Raw genomic sequence first — 23256 nt, 5'->3', positions numbered from 1 at the left:
TGTTTATCATCGTTATTCCATTATTGGCAACCGATGGAGCATAAAATACTGCACTGATATAACAAAGACACCTTATCTAAATACACTTTTATCTTAACACTTGAGGCCTCCAATTGTCTGTAAAGTAAACAACATATAAATGACTATATTTCTAATACAGAAAAAAAGATCATTCGAATCAGCTTCTAGTAACAAACGGAGACGATATGGTTGGCTTGGACATATAAGCACTGCGGATGCGTCCTAAGAGCCTTAACCACGACCACTTACTTAACAAAGTGTCAGGTTTTCAACATTCTGGACGCCCACTGACTAGATGATTGTTCGTCAGCAGTTTGTGTTAGAGCAAAGAGACGCAAACCTGGCTTGATAGGATACACAGAAGCTGGCCGCCAATAGAGGAATAGATAATGTTAATTTTTATTTTCCTTTCTCTCTTCTAGATTTGTTGATTTGTTCTGGCAGCAGGCTGCTACTTTTGGGTCGACGATATCCCACTGTCACTTCTTCTTTTAGGTGTCTTCCAGGAAAATTAAAACAAGATGATTTTTACTGGCTGCGAACCAAGGGATTTTTAAATTGTTTATTCTGCTTTTATTATCTTTCCATAATCTTTTTCTTGCTTTGCTCTATTGCACAACATCTCCAGTTCCTCAGGTCTGCCTTATTTCTTCATCACGAATTTAATCTCTAAGCATTCTGTGATTGCCCTTAAAGTTTTCATCTCCAATGTTCTAACCAGATTCTTTGTCCTGGTTGTGTCGGTCTTTTATTTTCCCATATGTCATGATTAACCTGATATGTCTTGTAAATCTGTACTTTGCTTTCTATACGCAAGTATCTATCGCTTTAAATACTATTACAAAAATATTCAGCTGTGGCAAAGGTTTTATTTGTATGTTCCTTAGCTTTGAAGACTTTAGACTGTTTGTTTACAAAATATGCTCAAACAAGGGAGTGAACATAGAATTATAATGGTACAAGTTTATTTGTCAATGAATTTCATTGAAAATGTGTTCCGGCTTTTTCATTCTGGCTTTTGGCATCAGACGCCTGCAAATGAGTTGACTTTTTAAAATAAAGTAAACGGTGTATCAAATTTAACAACAACCAAGCTCCAAGAATCAGATTAGGGTAATTTGTCAATTTTACGAAAAAAAAGTAAGACGTCAGTACCTTAGTCTGTAACATGATAAACCGGTCATCAGTATCAACCTGAGTAATAATTTGCTACATGTAACAAGAATTTCTTGCCAATTAATGCTAAGCAAACATAAGTCCAGAGCTTACTTCTTTCACTCCTTGACTATGTGGATGTATGTTATATAAGTTGGAACGATTGCAGAATGTTTGTTTACGTTGTATCTTTGATCTTCGCAAATTTGACTATATAACCGAGTATCGCACGCAACTACACTGGCTCAGTATCAGGCATAGAAGAAACATTCACATTCTATCACTTCTTCACAATATTTTAAATAATCCCACTTCACCTGTTTATCTGAGACAACTCATCCAACCTCTTTCACAACACGGACTGTTTCTTCGTTCTAGTAACGAGAGAAACCTTTTAATACCCTGCCATCACTCTAATTTTCTTGCCTCCTCTTTCACAGTAGTAGCCGGTCGATTGTGGAATAATCTACCCACTAATGTTAGAGACGCCCCTTCTTTATTTACATTTAAATTAAGATTGAAACGTCGCTATCTAAATATTTAAATTGTTCCTTTATCCTTCTTCTTTTTTTCCCATCTCCTCTTCTCTCTTCATAGTATAGTGTTATTTTTTATTTATTTATATCTATTTTTGTTAATCTTTGCTTTTAATTTTTGTATAAAATTGTAAGATTAATTAGAGTAGACAAGAGTAGATGTAATTGTATTTTTCTCAAACTGAGCGGTTTGGGTATGTAGGAAGAAATTCACTGCATGCAATTCACAACTGAAATTCACTCATGCATTATATGTATATATATTGCATATGTATATAAAGTGTCCAATAAATAACGGACAGTTTCGGTTTGCTCTTGCAATTCTTGACCTGAGTACCTACAGCCCGTTTTATTGCTGTAAACTGTAGTTAAATTTGTGATTCATAATAATAGAATCAGCTTAGTCTTTATGACTCTATAAACGGGTAGCGTATCATCACACCAAGGTAGCAGTGATGTATTTAAAAAAAAATGTGAATTAATTTTTTGAGTTCTAAATTTTTGTTGACAGTGATAGGATTTAACCTATATGGAGTTATAAAGATAAACATATTACAACAGAGATGGAACATATATATGATGAGAGAATAAAGAAGTCAAGGCATTTATAATGCTTATGACCTCTCAATGGCCGGTATAAGTGGCCATTTAACATACCTTAAATCTTCTTTATCCCAAGACTTTCCTATTCCGTTTTTTTTTTCTCTGTTGCAATAAATTTCAATGTTAATAACTCTCAAGGGAGTGATATCAAGCCACGTCTACAAACATTTGGACATACTTAAAATTTTGTTGTTCATGGTTCTAATTACCAACTTAGCTAATCCATTTTGATTGACGGTAAATTAAAAGAGGTATAATAATACAGTCTCGACAAACAAAACCTAGTTTTTCATTACCCATTTCCGGGATGAAAATTTTCCAAAAAGACGTATAATGTATGCGTGTACACGTTCCGTAGAACGAGGACCGCAGTATCGCGGGTGCTAAATACGAAAGTGATTGATAAAGCTCGACTCAAGCTAAAAGCTTCTCCGGAGCTTTAATTTAGTTAGGCGCCGTTTTTCAATGGGCGGGTAAACTCTCTTCATATTAAAACTCAATAACAAATTTTCAATTTTACTTGATTTAAGATGATAACAATAGAAAATTTTAAATTTAAAAAAATATTTTTATGAATTTTAGAAAGGAGATTATGAAACAGTTAATATTGATGTCAAAGTTTTGTTTTTAAATTTCTGTATTTTAAAATATCCCCTCTTTAATGTAACACGACGTTACAGCGCCGTTTCTAAGGGGAGTTTTCAGCACAATGTTTAAAGATTGAATTAGCAAAGCAGTGCCCTATGGTTTGCAACAATTATGAATAATTATAATAACAAAAAAACTCGTGTAGTTTTACTTTGATTTTTATTAATATTATAATTGAAATGCAGTTCCACCAAAAAATGTCAGTAGAAAAACCCAATCCATTATGAATAACGTTTGAAAAACGGCAATAAAGATTTAGTAATTTTTATCGCTATTAAATTTTAGGGTGGTGACAACGTGCAAACTCCAGGGATGCAATTACAAACGCTATTTTCATCTGTACATATTGAGACGGTATAATTAACTTTTTTATACTCATCTCAGACCACGTACGATCGAATTCGTCTAATAGGTAGCGCGGAAACTTTACTTCGCGTTCAAAGCAAAATTAAAACTAATGTATTTCTCATTCATATTTTAAACAGGCTTCAGTGATAAAATGCAGCTACTTTAATACGATTTGAAATTTTCAACAAATTGTAATTAAAGCAAAAAATCCCGCTTAAACATGATTTTTTAATTGCATTTGAAAATTTCCGAGACGGTAGTTTTAACATTTTGCCACGTATCAAAAAACCGGCTCTATCGATATTTTGATACGTGCTCTTATAAAAATATAAAAGAATATGAACATAATATAATAATTAGGTTTATTTTTTATTGTGGCAATATTTTAACCAAATCTCAAAGGCTCAAATGATCTTATGCATGCGTTATTTTTTCAAACGAGTTTTCAAACCGACCTTAGAATAATTAATAAATTTACTTGCTGGGACAAAACTTAACACTTTTAATGCGTAAATGTGTTCCGTAGAGTACTTGAGCCCTCGGTACAAACTGATATACCTAACTCAAAACTTGAAGATAAAGAGGCTTGAAGGCATATTATTTTAGTGCGAAGATATGTGTACCGTGACGTACGCGTATCCTTAGTACATATTAATGTACCTACCCAAAACATGAAAATAGAGATTTGATAGTGTATCTTCGTGATCTCTCGTCTTAAAAGGAGAAGGTATGACGTCCCTAACATCCGATTTTAATCGCTGGCCAGATATGGCTCGTAAATAAAAAATATATTTCCATATGAAGCGATCCTGTGGTTTTCTTGATATTGAGTATCTGATTAAATAATTAATGCGACCTTATTACCAAGGAATAAATAACTTGGCATCAAAATACAATATAATACAATTTAATTACATGTTTTATTACTCTACAAAAGGTGTGAATTGCCTTCGTAAAGCTCCTCGAACAAGAAAAAGTATGCTTATTTAAGAAAGTCACAATATAATATAATTTGTGGAGGGTTGAGATACTTATACACCGAGCAGAGTAGGCGAAGGGCGAAAGGGTGAGATATATGAGGGGTTGGACGGAAAGGCAGGAAGTGTCATCGTCGTGAAATATGGGTGTTGACCGCAAAACCACGTCACCCCTAACGACTTCACCTATGTCTGCCTTGAAAACATTTCTACATACACATTAAGCGGGCTTAGGAATAAAAAAAGTCCACAAAAACGTAGAACTGGTTACGCCAGATACGTATCACTAGAATAAATTAGATCTAAATGAGAAATTTCCTTGAAGCATGACTCTTCTAAGCCTAGGTAAAAAAATGATTAAAAATTTCGCGAACATTTTCTATTAATTTATTAAAAATTAACAATTATACACTGTGGATCATTAACCCTTATTTATTTTTAAATGTTTTTAGTTTGATCTTTTTTTTAGAACAAGGACTGAATTCAATCCCCCCGGGAGGTGTTAATATAAACATTAAACAATAGAGATGAAAAACATTTTCAGATGTAGGGAATATATAAATCTAGACATCTACAGAGCTTATGGGCTGTTATTGGTTGGTGTATGTAGTCATTTCACGCACTCTGCAATATTCATCATTTTGTCTGTATTTAAACATCTATATTCCTGCATTTTTTCCATTTGTTGATGTAGGTGAAGTTAAAAAGCTGAAACCTTTATTGATGCGGGTGAGGTTAATATGATTGAATTATTTATATACACGTTCTGAAAACGTTGACTGTGAAAATCTTCACACTTATCTTACAATATATTTATTTGAAACTTAGTTTAGAAAAATTGATTGCAACTTGACAGACTGACAGAAATGTTTCTGAATAAAAAAAACACCCATTGTATCCTTTTGATGATTTAAAACATTACTATGCAGCCTTAATAACAATTTTTGTATGTCTTATCATTTGCCTTTTTTTTTCTCTCTCTTCCTATATCTTCAACCTATCTTCTCTCAAACTCTCTTCTCATGTTCTTCCTTTCTCACATTCTGGACATTTCTTAGGTACCGCATCATGTTAAATGTTACAGAAGTATTTCTAGTGATATGTATTATATTTGTGTACTAGCCCTATTTGCGTACTAAAAACAGCTTTAATCGGGTTTTTAAAATTATAAAAAGTATGTAAATTTATAAAAATTAAATATTCAAAAAATTACTTCCAACATCCGTAATTTAAATGTCTTCAAGGCGACCTCCGTCGTGTAGTAGTCAAGACGCTTGACTCACACACGGAAGGTTCCGGGTTCGATTCGCGGTGAGCACATGAAAATTAAATGTGATTTTTCTCAAGCCTGGGTGTTCGTTCATGTAATTCTCCGCTGTAATTGGGCCTCCTGGCCTATTGTAGTGCAAATAAAAACCTACCGATTATAATTTAAAAATAAAAAAACAAATGAAGTGCAATTATTTTGTACAAGAAGTATAAAATATTTAAACCATACAAAAAAATATGCTATTGTGACCTTATAAATTAAAGCACATTTAGATTACCAATTAAGAAAAAACTCTGCCTTAAATAAATTATTATGTCTGGTTTGTTTGATTTGAAGCGAATTCTTGTCATCATTCTATGTGCTATTTCAAGAAAGTTTTAATAAATTTAAATTCAATAAATCGAAAAAAAATATTATTATTATTATTTTAAAAGAATTCATTAAATTCCTTCTAATCGTTAATAATATTAAAACCATAAAATATACATCAATAATTAGTATATTGAACGTCTTAAACGAATTAATTTGAATCAACAACACATTTTAGATTAAAAAAACTAGAATTAATAAATTGAAATCAACTAATCTAATATTATTTAATCTGATTGAATAAACATATGCTTCATTTAGTAAAAACAGAATAATTCTTTACTGTCAAATACAATACGGGTAGTTTTTATTGATAAATAAATGAACCGTCATTTTTTTTTACATACTTTGACGTTTTTTAATGAATTAAAGTCTAAAAGGTAAGTAAATTCGATCAATTAAAATAAATTGAATTTGTATTTAATGTACGGCGTTTAGTTGCACGAGTGGTTGATGGTATTGAGGGGTTTGTGGCTGGATGAACTGTCAGTTGATAAAGGTCCACCCATCCTATATCCCATCCTGGGATTTTCTCACTTTTCCCTAAATGTTTATACACTTCCCTCGTCGCTATGACCATGGGTAGCTACGGTTGCTATGGAAAAAATATTCATATCCACACCAACCAACAATAACAATCTCGTTTTTTCTCTCTTCAATTTGTCTGCCCGCATCCGTATGCCTATTTATATAAAAAAAAAACGCACACCAATTCATAATTTGTCCGCATTCCTATCTAGATATATTCTTACACGCGCATTATTTAACTACCCGAACGCAAAAGACGTTTTTGAAAGTTTTGTATTCTGTGTTCGCCGATAATCCAAAGCACGAACTAAAAAAAAAGACTTGGAGAATTCAGCATCCATATCCTGTCCTTGATCCTTCTTTTCTGACACCCTAAATGTAGGATTTTTGACTACTGCATTGGCCGCAGGCTGTTTGTATCCGCTTTTTCCATCTCCGCACACCATATTTTTCTTTCCCGCAAAATAACTACGAATCGACATTTCTATCAAATAATCCTACAAAGTTATAAATCGCCATACCAACAGTATTTTTTAACCCTTTGACGTCCATTTTTTCTAATTCTTATAAACCATTTTTAAATGTATGTTTTTGGGTATGTTATCAAATAGGGTTTTTTTTTCAAATTTAATTTATGTGGACAATATGCTACACCGAACATTAAAAGGTTAAAAAATACAAGAGTGTAAGGGAAACAAGAAAAAAAATTGTTATGAACATCTTTTTAAATAATAATGAAAGTTGCGAAAATAACTTCAAATCTTAAAAAAAAAGAACAAATCATCCTTTGAACTTTGGCTAAATAATACTTTTGACAGAATACGCGCAACTGACTTTTTGTTTCAAATTTTATCCAAATTTTTTATCCTGGTGGCGACTTTTTAAAATAAATAATGATGGCTTATATGTTAATAATATAAAAAACTAGTCGCCGAGTGATGAACATGTTTGAAATCATTTTTATATACCGATTATTAGTATGTAGCAGATCCTCTACATTGGGTAACGTAGAGTTAATTTAACAACAAACTCCTTTCGGCAAAACACTAAACCTTTTTTAGTGTTGATTACAAATTAAAAAAAGCATTGTGTTTTACCGAAACAATGTTGTAAGTCATTACATAAAAAATATAAAATGCTACATAAAAAAAATTAAATAATTTTATTTTTAAATCGATTGAACAATAATGTTCTTAAAGATAGCTCTCCAACCATTGAAAATATGGTTGGTAAATTAATCATGTTAAATGATATACAAACGAAAGTGGGTACATTCCTACTAAAATATTGATCAAATATAATTATTATTTAATATGAGTGGTTTAAAACGTAATCGTTCAATCAAATTAAATTAATTTATATTACTTTATACAAGTTGATGGGGGGAATTAATAATCCTTTGACAAGAAACAGTTTATATTGGCATTAGGTTACTGATTGATTTGGGACATCAAACAGCGTGAACATATCGAGCCATCATCGCCAAAATATCGTAACTGACAAGATGAATATTTTACGGGAGAATATTTATTCTTCTTAATTATAAAGTTTGAGAATAAAAACATGAAAATAAAAAGTCTAAACATAGTTTTACTTTCGTATTTGAAGTGTTATCCTTGTTAATAAGAAAGGTAAGTGGTTTTAAAAAAAAAAAAAATCATTATTAAACCACCACATTTAGACTATTTTTTATAATTTTGAAATTACTTCGTCCTTAACGTCACAAGTTCTCGTCAGAGTTCTGCTGATTGGTAAGTTGGCTTCCTGAAAACTGGAAATGTATGACAAGAATATCATTGGTTTATCAGAGTGAACTTGTGTTTTAGTTTCTTAGAGTGATTACACAACGCTGGCTTATAGAGTCGCTCACATTGAGAAAAAACTATTCTGTAATTATTTACCACAAAGTAAGCTACAAATTACAGTAAAACAACGGGCCATAAGTACTCTGCTCCAGAATTGCAAGCGCAAACCAAAACCGTCCGTAACACGTTTGTTGTTAAACTAAAAACTTAACTTAAAACCAAACAAAAAACTTGAAACGCTTTTGTTAAATGCAATGGAGCTAAAGAGCTTCTCTGGTGAATAATAATAAGACTCTTTGAAATTCTCTAGTGAATGATCGTAGTCCAAAGTAGTCCTTTTTTATATATATTTTTTCGTTTGTTTTCGAAAAACTACGCAGTACAATTAAATGTTCAAATTTTCACTGCATGCAGGAAAACATTTTTCATATGCAATTTCCGGTAGAAGTGAACTCAGTGCGAGGATGAAGTCTTCTATTGAATAATGTTTTTTGTCGTTTACGATGTTTTGGCAATCATGGCTCGATACATATTGCGTACTACTGTCTATCATCGCAACATAATACTGTTTGAGATGTTGTAATTAAGTTATACAATATAAAAACGTATATTATATAATTCTTATAGAATGGCTTTTGTAATAAAATAAAATAAACTTTAACCTTATTGACGTGATTACATAATAATTATAACAATTAATATAATCCAATAAAAACGCTTTTTAGTAAAGAGCTAATTTCACTAATATTTAAGGTATAATTTTTATGTGTCTGAGTCCTGACGGTTTTTTTATAATCAAAAATTGAAAAAGGGTCTTTGAAATACTGTCAAGTAAAAAAAAAAAGTTTTATTTTATAATTTTTAATTCCCGCGAAAACGGTCATTGCACTGTCCGCGCCCCTAATACGTCACGATACATGTGAAATTTGAACATTGTTTGTGACCGTTAAAATTTAAATATAATATTGTCACGGATTTTGACGTCACAATCACCAAGGCCGAGCATGTTGCGTTTTTGAAGGGACATATTTTTTAAACATATTTCAACAGAGATGAAGAACATTTTGAAGAAGGTAATATAGATGTCTAGGCATTTACAGGGCTATTATTGTCTGGTTTAAGTGGCCGCTTTACACACTGTGTAACATTCACCATTCTACCCATATTTAAACATCTATATTCAGCTTTTTAATTTCACAAACAACAACATATGAAAGAATTGAAGAAATAAAGATGTTTAAATATGGGCAGAATAGTGAACTATCTATTAAGTGTTCTCAACCGTGTCCTATGAAGTCAAAATCTTATATTTATCAAATGTCCAGAATGTGAAAATTAGTCAATTCGTCACACAACTTGTTAATCTTAAGGATAGATTTTCCGGTTTTTCGTAAATTTCTTCGCCTGTGCCAATGGATTGGCATGGTTTAGCTCGAAGTCTTTTTTTACGTTTTATTAATTACAATTTATCTATTCCTATTGGATCTTTAAATTATGACTTCTTATTGAACACACTTGATTTGGAAAGTTTATTCAGAAGACGGAATCTGAGTGATTTAATGTTTTTCTTTAAGATAATAAATGGCATATTAGACTCTCCTGACTTGCTAAATATAATTCAATTTTAAATACCTGTTAGGACTAATAAACATAATGTGCCATTTCACATAGATATTACTGTTACTAATTGTGCCGTTAATTGACCTATTCCAAGATTGCACAGTCTAGGGAACCAGATCAGTTGTATTGACATTTTTCGCATTGGCCGAATGAAGTTTAAACTTGCTATTAAGGAAACAGTTTAGTATTTTGACTACTGTTTAAAGATTTATGTTAATTTGTAAAAAAAAACAAAGAAATGGATACATAAATACACGTCAAATATATATAAACGTATGACTAGATATTTGTTTTTTTAGGTATTTTTTTAAAAATGTTAATATTTATTTTATTAAATGTTTATTATTTTATTTATTTTTAAAACGGTTGAGAACCCCTGAGCTCTTATCAAGCGACAGTTAGTATAATACCTAGGGTATTTATTATACATAGCAACAATACCAACAAATCAATGATTTATGATCTTTGCTATTTCGAATATACCGCGTTACCTTTATTTTTGTTATTAAAATTATTTAAATTTTTTTACCCAAGTATGTTATGTTTTAAAATTTCAAAATATAACATAAAGACTAAGGTACGAAACAACTGTGTAATATGTATAGATATTATATTATTTCATTATTTTGCAATAGAGCAATGTTATACAAAATGTATTTATGTTTATAAAAGGCATTTGTGCCGTGTACACTAGTAAAATAAAATAAAATGAATGTCGTGTTTTTAAACATATTGTTTATCATTATTTTATGGTTCTTGTTTATTTTAGCTACATAGTTGAATGTTTGTTTTGTACAGTTTCTTATACATATATTTCTTCATAAAACCGTTGTTATTGGATTAGACCATTCATATAAGAAATAAATATTCGAGTAACTAACAATGTTTTTAAAAAAAAAACAAGCCGGAGAAAATAATAATTAAATGTTGCATAGAAACTGCAAATCGATTTTTATAATATTTTATGGGTGCGGATTTCTTCTGTCGTTTACCGCACAAAAATAATTTTTCATTTAGCAAAAATTCCAACGTATTGAAAAAAATACTGATTAAAAAGTGTAGAGTTCCCCACGCAATTTTTTTGTTTCCTCATTTCTAATAAGTGTGTTTTACGCATGGACGAATTGCCAATTTCTTTCCCAGCTTCGGGTGTGGGTTGGGGTCTTGCGCGAAGCGATTTCTGTGCCGAGTTTTCAGTCGCATCATTTGTTTAACACGTACATTGGGCACAGTCGAATACTAATCGGTTTTGTTTGCACAAAGTCGAATTTAATCCCGAACCGGAAACGAAGTACACCTTTGCTAAAACTGCTCGTGCAAAAATATTACACGGAGCTTTTTAAATTGAACAAAGGTCTTAAGATGTAGCGAGATGCTTCTGGTGAATTTTATTTTAAAAGGTTCCCCTTGTCGACATTTTGTTCAAACAGGTAGATAATATTTATTTTCCTTTCTTTATTCCATCTACGAATTAAAGCGAAATTTTCTCATTAGATAAATCTTTTAATAGAGAGCCTGGCTTTGCAAATCTAATATAATTCACCGTTTCTCAGTTCTCATATTTTTATTTTTAATTAAAATAAATTATGTTATTTGATTAAACTCAGTTTGATTCAAAATGGTCCTAACGTGGTTTGAATTAATTAAAAAGTATTGTTTCTGTTTTGCAATATTTAAAATGTATTTAATTTCTTTTCTCTATTTCCAATCGGATGAAGAAATTAAAATCGGGTTGTGGTCCTGTGGCTAGTGTCTCGGACTCACGGACCAAAGGTCCGTGGTTCGAATCCTATTCTACCCCAACTCGACTCCATTTTCTAATAGTGATTTATTTACAACTCGTTGAAAATGGCCTCAAAATTAAATATTAAATATTTATTTGGGTAAATCATAAGAACGCAAATATTTAATTTTCTAAAAAAAATACGGTCCTGTTTGTAAAATTTAACCGGAATCCTGGACGTGGTGCATGTCTACCATGATTAAGGTTTCAGGTTCGATTTCTGGCACAGTTGACGTGAAAAATTTAAAGGTTAAATTATTATAAAAATAAAACTTTGTTATTAGTGTTACACAATTTTTATTATTTTACAAGAACACGACTATAGTTTTGGGAGAGCACTCCTCCCATCGACGGGTGATATAAAACTCTTAATAAAGTTTTATATCACCCGTCGATGGGAGGAGTGCTTTCTCGAAACTGTAGGGTTCTTGTAAAATAATAAAAATTGTGTAACACTAGTACCCGTATGCAGAAACAAAACTTAAGGTGAGGAAAGTACATTCTATTGTCTTCACTTTCAGGTTATTCTCCGCATTTGAGATAAGAATATACTTTCCTCACCTTAAGTTTTGTCTCTGCATACGGGTATAATAACAAAGTTTTATCTTCATAATAATTTTTAATATAGAGTTACAAAGTGAATGCCGATTCAATTAACAGTTTAAAGGTTGTTTAACACTCCAGTATTTCATTCTTTCTGAACAGGTACATGAAGCGTAAAACTGATAACCTTCCTCTTATTTAACAGATGACACACGTACGCTGCAATAAGTGTTCAAATGTAGTTCTCTATACAGCATTGGGTGCGAAAAAAGAGCGATGATGTTAGTATTTTGAAGAGTTCGTTAGTTTTTCTATGTCTAATTTGATTAATTATATGTTATCTTTAAATTTTTTTTTTACAGGACCTCGACTTACATGTTTAAACGTGTTATGATTCATATCATTAATTGTAGTGCTTTCGCACTTATAGATTTCGCAGACAGGGTATAGTCTAAGCTTATAACCGAGTTACACAGTTTAAACCTGCGCTTGCCAGCAGGTACCTTGCAAGACATCGGACCCTCCCATATTATATAATATAAAACAATCATGATAATAATCAATCCCCTTTTCAGCATCCAGTAGTGTATAGGGTACTGTTTTGTTACTTTAACCAAATGCAGCTTATTTTGATCATCTGTTAAATGAAAATAAGGTGATAAGTGTAACGCTTCAGGTGACAGTCCAAGAACGGTGAAATATTACAGTAAACCACATTTAAAATTGAGATATCAAGCTCACCCTGCCAGGAATCGAACCCAGGACCTCAAGCATGTTAGCAAATGCGCCAACCACTACACTTAAGACTACGATGCGGCTTATCTTCCCTCGATTGTTGTTGCTCTTAAATTTTTAGCTCAGTGTAGCCAATGAGTCGAAAACAGCTCGTTCAGGTTTTTTTTTAATATTAAAATTGAAAGTCATTTTCAATTTATGTGATAATTTTATTTGTTGTATTCTTTATATTTTTTTATTTAGGGTGTGATTCTATTAAATGCTGCAAATGACCAGTTGCATTCCATCCGCAACACAACTGCCTAGTTCAACTCGTTAGCGTCCACGTCGCTAATTCTAGGCAACGAGATCACACTCACAACAGCAGATAACAAAAGGACAAAAGGCGAGTTTCTGGCGCCTCCAAACCAGAACCATCCAGCTAAGGAAAGGTAGCCCCGACAGAAAAATCCACCTGAGAAGGTATCGGGAAACCACTCTGGTCACCTTTTCTTTGGAATCACTATGGCGAGTACATACAACAAGCAGTTGTCCTGTCCTCGGAGTAGAGCAGGACCAAAATGCCTTTGCTGTACTGATTGCCAACGTCGGGGGGACCAGATAAGGCATCGCAAGAAGAAATATTATTTTATAATGTGCATGCTTCCAATTTCTCTTTTGTTGTATCCCAACTCAACATATGGTTCTTGGCCTCGTACAGTTAGGGATGCGTTTTTATTTATTTATTTATATACGGCATTTCTGCCATTTACATATATGTGGTATAGAGAGTGCTTAAAAATAAAAATAATAAAAAAAAATCGAGTATGAAATATTAATATACTCGTACTGTACACATTATTGATTACTTGAAATACATACATATTTTAAAGAAATTGTACAATAACAAAATACATTAATCAATCAAATTATAACTATTCCAACCCAATCTTCTGAAGATGATTTGCTCTTTTTGATAAAAATATGTTGGTCACTTTATTTTTTAAGTTAGGCAGAGATAAACTAAATATATCAAAATGTGATGCAAATTCGTTCCCGGTATTCTGTAATCTTACAATAGTTGGGTTATATTGAGCTACCGTTCGAGAATTTTGACAATAAAATATTCTAGATGTTCTGCTTAATCTAGTTGGTACATAGAATGAAATCAATTTCAGTAGATCAGGGGTTTTATTATTTTATATAAAGACGTAAGATCGGTCTATGTTCTTCGTTCTTGCAATTTAGTTCATTTAAGAGAATCTAAAATTGTGTTATAAATTAATTGATTAGTAGAAAACCCCACCTTAAAATTAATATATCGAAGAAATTTATTTTGAATTCTCTCAATAGAATCTGAGAAAGTGATTTGATAAGGTGACCATATTGGAGAATTATAATCTAGTTGGCTTCTAACTAGAGATGTGTAAAGATATTTTTATGTGTTTATATTATTAAAATCTTTTCCGGTTCTAAGTACAAAGTATTGTTTTGTAATGTGAATCTTTATATGAATAAATAAAAAACTAACCCTCTAAAGGACATACCACATAGGTCTATTGCAAGGAAGATAAATAATTTTACTACCATAGTAAAAAAATATTTATGCATAGTACTATTTACATTAATATAGAGTTTTAAAAATATTTTTCATAGTTTCCGATTGTCAAGTTAGGACACGGTAAAATATAAACTATAAATGCGCAGATAAAACTGATTTCGAAAGCTTTAAATTGTTCTTATCTTGTTAACAGAACTTTATTTATCGTTTTCTCATTCAAATAGTCTCGGGTTCAATTTTCCGACATGGTTGACATGAAATATTTATTTGAAAAGGTATCTTTGTATTAGAATAGTTCATAGTCCCTGTACTGGCGCGGCACCTAAAACGTAAGACGGATCATTTTATTTATTTATTTGACGGGCTTATGGAGTTCATTTTAACGCTGGTAAATACAATTTCTTATAATAAATACAGGTTCAATAAAATACAACTAAATAAAATTAAAGCTAGGACAAAAAAAAAATACTACCTCAAGACAAGAACCTTGTTACAAGAATGATCAAGATACGCTGCGGTTGGTGTACCAATACCGTGTCCTTTGTACCGTTAGGTGCGGAAAGGGAATAATGATTATTAATTATCAGTAAATATAGAGACTTGAAAAAAAAGTAGAAAAACTGATAAATAAATATCAAATCAATTACTAATTGAAGTAAGGACTTATTTTAGCATTACTGACATGTTAAACAGAAGCACATAATGTTTTTTTGTGTAATTTTGGCGTGTGTCATTGCACTCTTTGCTGACGTTTCGGATTGCATTTTAGCGTTGGTGCGATAGCGTCGATGTTAAACACAATATTTGGACTCCCAAATATTGTTACTTCGTTAATTTATCAACTGCATACAAATCACATATCGTCGGTGATACTCCAATAACGTGTAAATATCAATTGATTTTTTTGTAAAGAAACTTTAAAAATGTGCTTTTAATATAAATTACTTTTTTATTAACGAAAAAATACCTCTGGAGTATCTATTATTAAGCTATTATTGTTATTTATAAAATTAGGAATAATTAAAATAAACGGCTCTTAGTCCCTATAATAAATTTACTTCTGTAAATTATTTTCCTAAAAAAACAGGTGGCGCGAGTTAACAGTATCACCGACGATATCAGTTTTCCGTTTTCATCGATATTTTATTTGACTAAGAGAAAAGATAAATTTAAAAAAAAATCCAATCGAAGTACTCGTGTATGAGTCAAACAGTTTACAAACATATACAATTCCGTCGACACATATTGTCAAACAAATAATAAATGTGATTCGTGGAAATATTTCTCGAATAAATCACTCGGTGGCTTTTTGCGGTATCCGGCGTGATTTGTGTCCGCGCTTAGCCGCGATGCGAACCACTCCGAGACTCGATCCTGCACCCGCGCGGCGCGGCGATGGGTGGCGACAAATTGAAAAAACAATTTCTTCAAACGGTGAATAATGGGCGCCATTTGCTCCCCTTAGCGACATCACTCATTTTATTCCTGTTTTTGTTTTCTAGTCCCCGCTTTTATTGCTACCGCAACTGTTGTGACGTAAGCACTCCCGTGTGGAACGATACCCTACGATATTTGACGTTGCTAGTAGAATCTTCATTGGCTTAATTACGCGCATCAATCTACAGGCAGACGTGGAGTTATTAGCTATTACTACGGACTGTAAACTTAGTTAAAATTCATTTTATTTAAACCCTTTTTTCTTGTTGGACCTACATATTTTAGCTTTATGCCAAAGACATTTGCATTTATTACTACGCACCAGAGCTTTCATAATAGCAAAAGTTCAAAATTATCATTTTTGTATTAAGTACGAAGGAAAATTTTCTAAATACATTTTCTATTCGCAAAATAATGGCAAAATACTTATTGTTTCTCTTTTTCTCTGGTTTTAATTATCTAAAGCTAGGGTTTTCTAGGACAGCAGTGCCCGTATCTTAACGGCCGTAGTGAACAGTGATGCGGTAGGCAGCCGTCGTAGTGGTGAATAGAGAGTGGTTTTATTTTTTAACGGTATTATCAACACCATTTTTATAGGAAACACTTTCTAGTCACCGTTACGACAGCTGTCAACCGCATCACTGTTCACTACGGCCGTTAAAATACGGGCACCGTTGTCATAGGAAACCCTAGCTTAAGATGGATTGGTTAACATCAAAGCTCTGCACTACGTCAGCCACTCTGATTTGTCCTTTGCGGCCCTCTTTAGGTCTTTATATGACTTTCAGCTCATCTCATCGCATTAATCCTTAAGGTATACTCCGAGAAGGCGCCCCCTATAGTTTGTCCCCTCAAACATCTCAGCTATTACCTCATGTAGAAGACTCTTATGATACACTATCTTTCAGGTCTTAAGAAGTTGTCTTCCTTCTTCGATTCTACTAAGACCCTCGTAATTCCAGTTGCGGTCTCTCCGAGAAATTCTCAGAATCTGTATACATTTTTGATAGCCTCTAGCATAGAATTAAGAATAGTTCAAAAACCGCATACGCACATTAAAGTGAAGGCGACTAAACTACTCATAAATGAGTAGTTTTGAGTTCGACCATTAGTTCCTTTGTAGACGTCGCTTGGTACGCAACTCCCGATTTGAATGCTATGCCGTGTTGTGTCGTTTTAAAGTGTAGAAATTCTGCTGGAATAAAACAGAAATAGGATGGGAACACATTTTATGAGTATTCATATCATATGTTAGATTGTCAAAGATAACAAAATTGTAATTTTTTGTGTTGCCAGGGTAGTCAAATTGTTTACGCTACTTTGCTCATCTAATGAGAAAACTAACAAAAATGGGACCTCTCGGATTAAGCAACGCCGTGGTGGACATTTGACCGACTTTATCTTTGCAGCTTCCGTGGTGTAGTGGTTAAGACGCTTGATTCACGCATGGAAGGTTCTGGCTTCGATTCCCGGTGAGAGCACAAAAATTAAAATGTGATTTTTCTTAAGCCTAGGTGTTCTGTGCTGTAATTGATCATTGTAATTGGGTCTCCTGACCTGTTGTGGTGAAAAAAAAACATGATGGCATCAAATATCATTATTTAACATCACATAAAAATATCTGCTAAAAAAAAATTGTTTTGTGGTAAATGTTCAATTATTAATATTAAATGAACCTTTACATATCTACTCTGTTGTGTCAATCAATGTTTCCACGTGCACAATAAATAGAGAAAATATTTAGAGAAATTAAAAACTTGGCGTATTTTTAATTTATGTTACGATATTATTGTTTGCAATCTGGCAACATGACGCGGTGACTTCACGCATGCGCGCGGTGAAAATAGGGCAGAGAGGGGGGGGGGAATTAACATTTTTTTGGACACAGTCCGATGTATTCAAATATGATTCTACACCCTTTCTGTATATTATAATTCTATGGCCCCTAGTCTCTTTATTGACCTTTCGGAGACCAATTTAAGGACAAATGAAAATATTTATACGATTTAAAAAGCGTAATTTATTTTTAAATCAAATTCAAGAAATGATACACTTCATTATGCTCTTGTTATTTCCCAAAAAATTAAAATAGATGGTACAAGTGACTAAACTTTCACATGAGCTCTTTTTTGAGAAATGAATGTTAGTTTGCCAAAAGCACGAATGTAAAATCGTACTACTGTTAAAATAAGGTTTATTTTAAATAAAAACAAAACTTTTTAAATAACCTTCTTTATTATTAGACTTATCTCATTTTCACATATTTTAAGAGGTATCTACTAACATATTTTATAAACACGTGCATTTTATTTTATTCGACATTGAACATTTCTTCAATTTGATTTTATTGTACCAGTTCTGTATTATTTTTTTGGTTTCAATAAATAGGTACAAATAGTTATTTTTAAATGAAGTTGCTTGAATTTTTGTTACTTTTTATTTTACAATTACGTTTCAAGAAATATTCAAAACAGGTCTAGCGTAAGAAAGTAATTTTAAATGGAGGGTTTCCTTTTTTAAAGGACTTTTTTATTCAGCCTGGAAAACGAACATAGTCCCATAAAAATTAGATTAATATATTCATAATGACATTTCGTGATGTTTTGACATTAAAATTTATTGAATTTCCACGTTAGGTCGTTTAGATTAACTTTGTCATGAACAATAAAATATAAATATACCAAAGAAGTAATATTTATTTTTTCATTATTTTTATCTATAGGCATATAATATTGCAATCTTAAAATAACACAAAGACATATTATCATAAAAAAATTAGGTATTCATATATACATACATAATAAAGCTCATATGCTTTAACTTTCTGTTAAAATTTCATTATTTTTCTTCCTTCATGTTCACTTATCCCGATTTCGTATTTTTTTTTACTAACTTAAATCAAATTGTACTCTGTGACTCGGTCTTCATTATAAATGGGAGTATCATATTTTTTTTGTCTCTGGTACAATGGGTGATATATGTGTGTTTGGATAATTTATATAGCGCCATTTTTGTGAAAATCACCTCAAGGGCGCTGTACAATAAATAAATATCCCAACACGTCTTGCAGCTACAGAGCGCATGGACAGTAAAAAATCTAGCCCCTATTTACATTTTTATTTTTTATTTTATTTGCCAGTGAAGTTAAGAGTTTTTAGTGATATTTAAAAAAACGAAATAAAAAGCAAATTTATAAAAATAGAAGTTAGACAATAACAAGTCTTGCAGCTACTGAAGGCATGGACGGTTGAAATTCCAAACCCCATTTACTAAATTTAGATATTTGATAGTTGATAACATTTACTTAACATGATAGATAACATCACAAAAAGTCTTAAAGCTTCAAAACGCATTGACGAGTGGAATTTCAACAACATAAGAATAATTTTAAAAAACTTACAATAAAAAATAATAAAATATAAACAAAAAACAATAATAATACCATATCGTTGTTGTTATTTAATTCCATCAGACATTATGTGATTTATTTGAAATTTATAATTTGTACCCATATAACATAAACTTTTTTAATTTAGTTGTCTACATATTAATTTGTAATTCCTTTAACGTAGACTTAAAATGCAAATAGATTATTTATTTATTTTTAAAAAAATGTACGTATGTAATTTGAGATTATGTTTTTAACATAGAATACCTTTTACCCTTAGGGCAGTAAAAGGCACTCCTCCTATCCATAAAATGAAATGTTACGTTTTTACGTCAGATTTGGGTTTTTTCACTATCTTAACCATGAAAGAAATATTAGGTTTCGTTTGATAGATATCAAAGTACAAAAAAAAAATAGCGCAAGACAAGTGTCTTGCTGCATCATCCGGCGAGGGGGGGATTAGGAGGGAAAAATAGTACCGTTATGCGGCGCTCGCGAGCATTAAAAATAGTACCACTCCTGGCTCCGTTGAGATATAACGTCGAGTTAGGTGCAGTTGAAATTGTATTTTCAAGTACTTTCTACTCGATGTACTGCAAAAGCGATTACATTGTCAAAATATTTGTACAACTGATGATTAAAGTATAAAAAAACGTGTCGTATTTTGCGGATGACAAGACGCATTATGATCATAAGACCCACTTCAAAATTTATGTATCAATTTAAAAAAAAATGTTTTTGCATCGGATAATAAAACGCTCCCTAATTTTTGGTTGAATTTTCAGGGTAAAATAGCGCGTCTTATGGTCTGAAAAATACGGAATATACTTACCAAATGCCGCGGTGTATGAATGATAAACTAGCTCAAAGGTATCGTTAAGGCATACGACAGACTGAAAAGAATTATAGGAAATCTTATTGAATGTATCCAAAGCAAAAATAGCGAGCGTCAAAAGAATTACAAAAAAAGTTTAAGAGATGAGGCGATCAAACGGCACGCTCATGGAACGAGCACAGCAGATCCGTAACCAAGTACGTCTGCTGGTGCTGGCGCTGACACTCCTATTGCTGCGGACGAAGCGGGATCCGTTAGGAATAGGGAACATCACATACGAATACCGAAAAAAATATATTAAATGAATTAAAAATAATAAACTGTATTTTTAAAATCAATGTAAATATTGTGGAGAAATATTTTCGTACATGATTTTTTTTTTTTTGAATACGTCACTAGAAAAACGTGACGTCAAGATTCGCGATAATGTTCTTAACAAATTTGAATAGTCAGGAACAAATAAACATGAATCGTGACGTATTAGGGGCGTTGCCAATGACCGTTGACCGTTTCAGCAGGAATTCAAAATCACAAATTTAAAAATCTTTTTAATACTATTAAAAAGTACCCATTGATATTTTTTTTTATTACTTTAAAAATGTTAAAAAAAAAAAAAAACCCTTTTTCTAAAATAAAGAAACTGAACCCACTTATGTATGATTATTACCCAAACTTGAATAAGATTGCGGTCGTGGCTCTGACGCAGCCCCGCCACTGATTTGTTTTCTTTAACTTAAAACCTGTTGGAAAAATATAAATAATAACAATGTCAAAACGTATTGTTTTAATTTTTAGATTTTTTTAAATTTAGAATAAATATTTTTTACCTCCATATTTCAATCTTGATGGCCATTTTAAACAAGCTGAATATAATTTAACTCTCTATTTTAAAATGACAATGTAAAAACAATAGCCATAAACTATCCTAAGCCCATTTAGCGGTACTTCAAAAAACTTGTAAAGATATAATTATTTTCTTCTTACATTTTTAGTTTTATAATTTAGTACGAAATATTACTAAAAAAATGTTATCAATTTTTCAAATACATATCCAATAAGCGCACAACCCTCCGGGAGGGTTTTTTAAACAAATACCATTAGATAGATTGACGTTTTGCTGCATGAAAAATGCATTATTTTGGAAAAACGTATTTTACAATTCTGCAAAGAAAAGCAAACAGAAATGACACTTTAATTAAACTCTATCCCTTGATATATGGCGTGAGGCAAATGACAATAGGCGCAGAATGTCAGCCTGATTTATAGTGGGGGATATTCGTTCATTTATTATCCAATCTCAAGACTAAAATGTAATATTTGTACCTTGTGGAACCAATAATCAATCTAATAATTTTACTTAAATATTTGTTGGCCATTTTTAAATATGAATTTTACTTTTATATGTATATAGTAAATATATGACGATTATTAAACTCTTGAACAAAGCCAGTACTTCTATATGGGTGCGAATTTTGGTACTTTACCAAAGCTCAAAAAACCAAACTTCTGAGTTTTGAGAGTAAGTGCTTGAGAAAAATATTAGAAATAAGATGGTTTGATTTTATAACTAACATTGAAGTCCGAGAATGGATGCAGCAGCCTCCTATAACGAGCGTCTGCCTTTTAAAGTAAGCAAGCGTAGTTAAGGCTCTCAGAAGGCATACGCAGTACATGGCGAAGCTAGCCGGTAGTTTTTACCGGATTTTGCTGCGTTTGTTCTATTATTACTTCATTCCGCTCAAAGTCAAACCACCGCACACCTGATTCATATATTCATTTTCAATGAAAAAAAATATGGAACCTCCCTTAAAGGCCGCTTACACTTAGAAAATACAGTACTGTTTTGTCCCAGGATTCGACATTTTTGACGTGTAAACAGCAATTTGTAGGACGAAATTTGTACCTAGACATCGCCACCGAGATAGACGGGCGGGCTATCTCTGTGGGACAATGATCACTCCCACTGTCTTCCCAATTGTCTTCAAGTGAACACGTACGGCCAGGACCTTGTGACAATAGCGATTTGCTTGATGTATAAAATGTATATATTTATTAAATTTTATTTAGTTCATGCTTTAACAATTCAAATATATTGAGGTTTTACCGACAGAATGCATTAAGTCATTAAGACAAGTTCCGAGATAATTGCATTCAAAGCTTTTTATTATTTCAATGGATTATTTCTACTAAAAATTTTTTTTTATTTCAATTATTTTTAAAGCTTTGAAAGAGTAATTTTTATTCTAGGCATAGCATAAAATTTAAAATCAACATCTTGCACCTGTATCTAAAAATATCTTAAATACATAAATACTGTTGACTTAAAGCATTCTGTCAGTATACCCTCAATATCTTGGTATAAAATAAACAATATTTTCGGCGAATTTGCTCGTAACAAACGACGTCCTGTATTTTTTTTTCTGTGGAAGAATTTTTGTATTGTTCCAGCATTTAGCTCTGTGCGGTTGTTCACGGAGCGGAGCAAGATACTGTTGTAATATCTGTTAACATATTACAACAGAGATGAAAAACATTTAAGAAAAGGTAATATATAAGTCTAAGCATCTACAGGGCTTATGACCTGTCATTGCCTTGGCCACTTGACACACTGTGTAACATTCACCATTCTACCGATGTTTGAACATCTATATTCCAAATATGGGTAGAATAGTAAATGTTACACAGGCCACTTAAACCAGCCAATGATAGGTCATAAGCTCTGTAGATGCCTAGACTTCTATATAAACTTCTCTAAAATGTTCTTCATCTCTGCTGTAATGTGATAATGTTGACAGCTCCCCGGGAGTTGAATCCAGTCCTTGTCTACAAAAATTTGGACAGACAGTTCACGTGTAAACGGCCCTTTAATAACTATTGAAATCGTACTGGGGGTCAACGGCATGATATTCAGTGAGATCACAATAACATGGTGCATTATTGATCAATCTTTCGTATTTTTCACCGTAAATCAAAATTTATTATAGCTTCTAAAGTGTTTTGATCTTACTTCAAAACATTATCTTTATATATTTTATCCCTCTGTACGTGTGATCTCACTGAACTCCTTCTAAACGGCTTAACCGATTTACGTGCGGTTTTCAGGGAAACGTAGATA

The 23256-nt window shown here is 32.0% G+C and overlaps 1 pseudogene across 1 annotated transcript in view; it reads right to left on the bottom strand.

Annotated features, from left to right (window-relative positions):
- Positions 1-23256, bottom strand: part of LOC148274311 (glutamate receptor 1 pseudogene) — a 193391-nt pseudogene that overhangs the window by 221 nt on the left and 169914 nt on the right. The gene's annotated exons all lie outside the window — the stretch shown is intronic.

Source organism: Micrasema longulum, unplaced genomic scaffold (assembly GCF_059751315.1).
Source record: "Micrasema longulum isolate JH-2025_06_02 unplaced genomic scaffold, ASM5975131v1 h1tg001689l, whole genome shotgun sequence".
Taxonomy (NCBI): domain Eukaryota; kingdom Metazoa; phylum Arthropoda; class Insecta; order Trichoptera; family Brachycentridae; genus Micrasema; species Micrasema longulum.
This window is presented reverse-complemented; position numbering and strand designations above follow the sequence as displayed.